Raw genomic sequence first — 8,339 nt, forward strand, 5'->3', positions numbered from 1 at the left:
TTTTTGTAGTCTACAAAGTTGCAATTTATTGTTAAAAAAACACATAAAAATGTTTGAAAATGCCATCACTAGGAGAAACAATTGTCACAATATTTATTTTAATGTGTTTTTTTAACAATAAAATACAACTTAGTAGACTCGAAAAATCTCACCAAAGATGAAGAAGAATATGGAAGACTGGGAATTTACGGGGCTTACGACCGTCATAGGCTGGTTTAAGTGATTACTTTACAGAAGTGTAACATTCAACAATTCTACCCATGATTTACAACCGCACTTCTCAAATTCTTGGAAGTTCTATATATAGATGATACTTAACACTTAAACTAGCCTATGCCGGCCGTAAGTCTTATAAATACTCACACCTCCATGTTCTTCTTCATCTATGTTGAGATGTCAAAAAACAATATGAACATAGCTCCTGTAATTGGAGATAATCCAGATTTGTGAACAAGTATTTGGACACTCTCAAAATGTTGTAAATTCGTTTTATTCTTTGATGTTATCTGTAATTTTTTTCTGAAGCTTTTATTTTATTCCTTTTTTATCATTATTGAACAAAATAAATAATTTAAATGCAAATATGTTCTTTACTGTATTGTATGGTGCCTCGGTCGGCCTGACAAAAGTATAGACGGCCGTGCAACAACATGACGTCACCACATCGTTAAAATTAGTGACAACCCAAGGTAGACTCTCTTTCATCCCAAGCCTAAGTAAGTTGAGCATTTATTCTTTTTATGATTTCATCTAATAATCAATTGCAACCTCTGAGGAGATTGGAACGCGTGGGCCCGTGATCAGTACCAACGGGCCACCAACGCTTCCACACTTCTATAGAAACGTGACCAATCCTGTGTTAAACAAACATGAAATCATCAAATCGCACCGAAACGTAACAATTTTACAAGTTGGAATCCTTGATTACTTAAAATCATTTATAATACAAATATAACGTTTTGGTAAAGACCTCCACAATTGATATATCACCTTAGATTAAAAAGAATAGGTGTTTTAAGTAAATTAAGTTAAGTTTATAAAATTGTAGAGCATACGGCATGTACTTCGCTGTTTTCATCAAAATCAAATCAAGATGAGTGAGTATATGTAATTCTGCAAATTTACAGGACTTAGAACATATGCCGTGCTAGTTTAAGGGGGAATTCTAAAAAATCATTGTTAAAATACGGACGACCACGTAAGAGGTCAGTTGAGCTTAGCGCTCGATTCTTTAAAATAAATATATTGGAATTTGACTTTTTTTGTTGAAAATACATAGAAAAAATATTTTTATACTTTTTTCAACTGCTTACTATTCAATAACAATTTTCTTTTCAAAACCACATATTTATTTCGGAAAAAAACTTATTTTTCCAATATAAAAACGATGTTTTAAGGAAAAAAATCAACAACATTTGACATGTTACCTGGGTTTAGGTTTTAGAATGTAGGGCCTTAATGCAAAATACAAGTCTACCACGCCTACTTTTTAGAAATGGGGAAGCAATGAATAGGTCTATAAGACGGTACTCGTACAAATAAACATCATGTTAGTCCAGGACGATTCAATCTAGGACATAGGTAAAATCAGCACAATTGACTTTCACCAAATTGATGAATTTTCTTAAAATCTCTTGATCCAACTTTTGCCCATAAAAACTACAGCTAAGAGGTCTTTTAAATTGAATAGATTTTGTGGATCCTCACCCCCTGTCTCCTACCGTCATCCACTTTTTATATTAAATTACTGTTCCCCTTGTACCTTAAATCGATGGAAACACAACCCGATTCCTTTTGCTTAGGGGGTGTCCAAGAAATTCAGACAATTCTGATATTTCTAAACGTTTTCAGTTATTAAAAATATGGTATTTGGATAATTTACGTTTGTTATTTTTTTTAAATGCGTTTGTTTACATTTTATTTGATTCCTTACCTGATTTTTAATAAATACCGTTTTATATTTGATATTTTTGAAGACATAAATCGATCGATCGAAGTTTGCAAAAATTGAAAATAAATTGTCTTGCTGGGTTGAAAATGAAGGAAACTTTCATTAATTTCAAATTTCAAATTACGCGCTAATTGGTGGCAACCCTGTTCGCCAATCCATCCATACGCGACCCCTTGAATTATTTCGCCAATTCAAATATCGCCATGGCTATGGTCGTATAAATATTGGAATAGTTGAAATGCGTTCCCTGTATACCTTCAGTAGATTTCTCTTCAGTGAGTGTGAAGCCCTAGCATAATACATACTCGTTATGTATGCATGTACATTAACGTATATACATATACATATTTCAAAGTATGGTATATACATACATTGACCACGTACCTGCCATTCGTGAACGTACAATATACAACAATATATTATCACAAAGGTGGCTAATCAACCAAAGGCTAAACATTCTGAACAACCTCCGTAAATTTAAACGACTAATTGATTCTAGGGGTGATTTATTAATCGTTTCACTCAATTTAAATAGATGTATATTTCTCAAACACTATATTGACATTTTCCTTTGGCTGGGAATTGTTCTACTACCCTTAAAAGGAAATCTAAGCCTTAGTTATTTACTATACTACCCGACTGTACGTGTATTTTCAAAGTGATAAAATGATTAGTTTCTTTATTATACATCTCTCCCTCCCCCTACTACATATTTCTTACTCAATAACGTATAGGTTCAGTAAGTAAAGATGAAAACCTTAATTTCAATCATAAAAATAATTGAATAATTTATTTTTCAATCATGATTTATTTCAAAAATTTTAAATATAGCTAAAAAGTTGGCAGCAAGAAGTATCTACGATTCCAGTACTGTTTATAGTACGCGCACGCATTTCGTTTATATGAATGTGTCGTTTTTAATATAGTTATATTATATAATATTAAAAAAAAACAACTTTATTGCTTTTCCACAAATATTTTATTTGATCAGTGATCAGGTTTTTCATCACGGCAATTAGGAGTTAAAAACCATGATCTCCATGTTTCACTCTATCAAATGCTTTTTCATAATCAATGAAACATACGAAAACATCTCTCCTTGGGCTTCAACATTTCTGCAGTAGCACATTTATTAACATTCAAGTATTTGAAATTCTAATTCATGCCAAGTTTCACTCGATTTCCCTCTGCTTCTACTCCCAACTAGTGTTCTTTCTTCACTCATTTGATTCACATGCCCAAATAATCTCAACACACCTTTCTTTATTTTATCGATAATGCTCATCTCAGCCTTGCATTCTTTCCTTAAATCACCATACGTACATCTATCATACAATATTTTGCCCCACTTTCGTCTGAAAGAACGCACTAACATTCATCTTTATATTGCCAACTTCATAATATTAACATTTTAAAAATCTATTTTATATCTGTTAGCAACAGGTTTTTTTTTTATTATCTTATATTATCAACTTCTATCAAACATAATTTGCTTTTTGTTTTCTTTTTACTATTAGAAATTAACCTGTTTAAAAGGCTCTACAATAATGCATATGAAAAAATAAACTGACTTAATTTCACTCGGAAATAAACAGTCGGTCATCCGCATCATTCTAACCATTGATGAACCAATAGCTCTTCTTTATTCTCCCCTCAGTACCAAATGATCCCCTTTTCAGCATTAAAAAACAAAAGACAACAGCTGAAGGCGTGTTGCAGGAGCCTGGGTGAGGACCTATTCGACATCGGATCCGTGATAAATCATGAGGAACTGTCACGAGAGGTGGTATCATACACGATAAAAATATGGGAGGACCTTTGTACCATAAACCAAACTAGGACACAAAATGCCGAATTCTCTTCTAGTAGAACCGAAGGTTAACAGTTTTACCTTCCTTATTAATAATAACAGTAAATAGTCTGCCTTCTCCTGACGATCTTTACGTGGTTTCCTTTCAGCAATGAGCAAATTCTAAGAAGTTTCTGATTGGCACACACAAAATTATCCCTTCTGTTCCCAAAACAGATTTAAATAAAACATATTTTTCAGTTATAAGAAACCCGAGTCCACTTAATGGTTTATTAACCTTGTACATAAGCAAGGTAAATAATAAATGCAATTCCCATCTAAAAAAAACATCAAATGATGTTTTATTAAATCTTCCTCCTCTTCATCTTTTCTTCACCTCTTCCTTCTTATAGATCCGAGGATCAGATAGCGAGTGTTTTTGTCTAGAATTTTCACTCATGAATTACATGAAATTATAGTAACTTTAAACATTAAGAGTAAATCCACTCACGAGTAGACATAGGCTATGAAACTTATAAAGTTGAAGCCTGAGAAGGGACATGATAAACGGTGATGCATAAGCCGTAGCTAGATTTCAGAGTCACTTGGATATAAGTAATTCAAAAAATCTGTTCCATTACCCGTCTCTTATGATGTGGACTGGCAGCTGTCACGCCATGGCTCTGAAGGTCTTCCAGTTGGTCTTCTTCGGTCTGGCTTCTATTGAAGAGCAATTCGGGCCAGTTTATTTTCTTGTATTCTATTGATATGGGCATTAAAGAATTGTCTTTGTTCTCTTCCAATCTGTCTACCCACGCCACACCACCTGTCTGGTCTGATATATATATATATATATATATATATATATATATATATATATATATATATATATATATATATATATATATATATATATATATATATATATATATATATATATATATATATATATATATATATGTATATATATATATATACATATATATATATATATATATATATATATATATATGTATATATATATATATATATATATATATATATATATATATATATATATTTATAAATATAAATATATATATATATATATATATATATATATATATATATATATATATATATATATATATAATATATATATATATATATAAATATATAAATATATATAAATATTTATATTTATATTTAGCACGATTAAATCGAATTTCTTCTTTTTTGTCAGAAAATTACACAATTTAACAGAAGAAATTGTTATCAGAAAATTGATTTATTTTTTGAGGATATTTGTGAAATAAATTCCCATATATATTATTCAGATCTATTCAATGTTATCAATAAAAAAACATATTTTTCATCCGTAAAATCCATCTACGTACAAAACATTTCACAGTTGAGAAGACCTGTTGTTAAGAAAAAAAGGCATTATTAAGTAAAAAGGTGTTAAGTAAAATAGGAATATGGAAGAAGTTTCCTTTGAAAGTCATAATATTATATCACTCGAATATCCCACACATTTTTTATAAAAAAAATTGTAGCAAGAATATTTTGGTCCATTCGATTATGTGATTTGTGAAAGGTTATCTATTTAACTTTAAATACATTTCCAAGAAGGAAACTTTTAATACATTTCCAAGAATTATTTACATTTTCATGTAAATAATTCTTTAATATATTTTTTGGCTCATATCGTTGGTATTAAGTATTTTTTCGATTTTTAAACTCAACATTCTCATTTATCAGTACTTGTAAGACAAGTTTATTATAACAACAATATTTTTTTATATTTAATAACTTTTAAAAGTTTATGAAAAAATAAGGAAGGGTGATTTGTGCACTTCGCATATTGATCAATTCATTGAGTCGATTCAATTAGTCGATAATTTGAAACAAGGTTAATGAATTCAAGAAAGCCTGATCGTCATAAAGTTCTGCTCTTTGATTCAAAATATTTAAGCTCCGAGAGGGTGTAGTCGAGGATTAGACTCTCTCTATACTCTGACCTTCTAAGTGGTTGGACCTCTCCTGTAAAAAATTTAACCATAAGGATTTGGTTCAGAATCATTAATTTTCTAAATGTGTGTAAGTATACTTAAAGGCAGAAAATGCACAAGGATTTTTTTTTTACTTTTCTTCAATGTAAATGTAAGTGTATGCACAATATTTTATTTTAATTTTTAACACTTAATTTATATCGTATATTTATTTACATTTTCTTAGAGTAAACATCTTATTAAATTCTTTCACACTCTTTTCATTATTCATACATTCAGGTATCTCATCTTACATTTTCAATTTTTGAAATAATCATATTGTTGAAAGAAAAAATGTTATGAATAAGGACTAATTTTATTTGTTTTGGAACTGCCAGTGGCTCTTTCTATTTATTTTGTAATTTTTAAATTTAATAAAATAAAGCTACTTTGCTTTTAACCTATTTTTTTAATACTTTTCTCCAACCGGTTTCGAAAAGAACCTTGTCATTATCAAGGTTCAACGTGTTATGTTTAACCCTGATGATGACAAAGAAGTCTTATTTTATAAAGTTTTTAAAATTTGACACAAAATATCTGCAAAAAACAATCAAGATATTTTGTAATTGGCGCAAATCGTTCCCTAGACGTAATTCGGAGTCGAGAATCTATTCAAATTTCATCGCATCTGAATGATGAATCTGGGAATTGATGCTCGTGACCAGTTTGATTAAAAGTCAATTCATTACGAAGGAAGACAAATTATTGATACAATAATCGATTCCATCTCATAATCGATGTCTTAGCAAAAAACGATTCCATAAAGAAAACCTTTCTGCGTTGGAAGATGCGTTAGACGGTTACCGCAACGCGATGACGTTATCGTAAAGTGAAAACAACGGCACAGTAATTTGAGTGAAAATTCTCATTCGCCACGGGCCGCGTAGGGGTGGTCCGATATACGTAGGGGTAGTAGAAAGCCTTTCTCCCTAATCCTTCAGGGTTAGCAACCCCGTAGATGCAGCGATCTGATATCCACGCATTTTTTCTGTTGATGTTGATTTTATTTTCCAGGTAATTGATAAACTTATTTTTAATAAAATATTTTTTCAAGCTTTGTGCTATTTTACGTCAAATTACATTATGTCCTTTATTATTGTTAACTTATCCTTAATTTTAGAAATGCAAGGTGATCAGTCCTGCGCTCTAAGGAGGAGTAGTAAGTAAAAAAAGAAGAAAATGAGCAATGACCAAGGCACTCGGGTTGCATGTCCATATCAGTAAAACCATACTAGTATTTTGAGGGAAAAATTACACTTTGGCAGGTAAATTATAAAAAATTAGGTTTTACTTATAAATCTTAATAATTTTACTACCTTTACCTATTTCCTGGTCTAACCATTCTATATCATCAACCCTTCACTGTTCCCACTGTCAGTAGCTTTCCATGGAATGCCTTTTATATGGTACTCATATTTTTGTATACGATTTTATATAATTTATAATAAAGTAATACATTCAATTAAAAATAAAGTATTGAAAAAGAAACCTCATTTGTCCTAAAATTTTACGACCGTTAACACTGTCATTTACTTCAAGGATATTACGCCTTCATATTTGTGTCAATACTTATACCTGACTTTTCAACCTCTATTGCAAGGTCTATATATCACCAGGGCGATGAATTAAAGAATATAATGATTCAGGAAATGTCAGGTCGAAAAAATATTTTGACTTTTGCAGATAAAATACCAATCCTTTTTTTATATTTTATATCCTGTGGATTCTGTAAAATATTGGATCTATGGTTCAATAAAAATTAAAAGCGATCTCAAATGAAACCCACGTCCCTAATATTTAGTGAAATTTATATATATATATATATATATATATATATATATATATATATATATATATATATATATATATATACAGTGGGTGGCCAAATTATTAGGGACACTTGTACTTTTTTGTAATTTTCAAGTTTAAATGAAGTTTTTGGTCAAATTAATTAGTTATGATTATTTTTTCTTATGTATTTTTGTTGCTGGTATCATAATTATTGTTATGAAGATGTATCAATACTGTGAAATACCAAAAAAGTAAGTTTTTTTTCATTTGGATGTTGATTGGTGAAAAATGATATTGGTGTGAGCTCAGTTAATATTTTTTAAAACCATTTTTGTGTAAGTTTTTTGAGTTCAAGACCATAAAAACGTAAGTGTTGTTTAATAATATATAAGTTTTGCTAATTCAATACGTTAATTTCAATAAATTTTTAAATAAAATTCAATTTAGTTTGAACTGAACCATAATATTCTCAATTTAAGTATGGGCAAGTCTTCAAACATATCTCCGAGAAAATGTTGGGAAGTTATAACCTTACTACTTCATTCCACATATTTCCAGAGAGAAAAAACAGCACTTACAGATGTTTTGAAGTCAGGAGTCCATCGGATATAAAGAAAAATTGATAAAAACCTGCGTCTAGAATCAGCCCGCGTCGGAAAAAAGGCAGAAAAAGCATCACTACTCCGCTTGGTGCCCATAAAATCAGGGACATCTATTTCCAAAATCGTAAAAAGTACGTCGATTGTCTAATTATTGTTCATTTCTGTTGATAAACGAT

The sequence above is a fragment of the Brachycentrus maculatus genome, unplaced genomic scaffold, assembly GCF_059751285.1.
Source record: "Brachycentrus maculatus isolate JH-2025_06_01 unplaced genomic scaffold, ASM5975128v1 h1tg000068l, whole genome shotgun sequence".
In the NCBI taxonomy this organism is placed as follows: domain Eukaryota; kingdom Metazoa; phylum Arthropoda; class Insecta; order Trichoptera; family Brachycentridae; genus Brachycentrus; species Brachycentrus maculatus.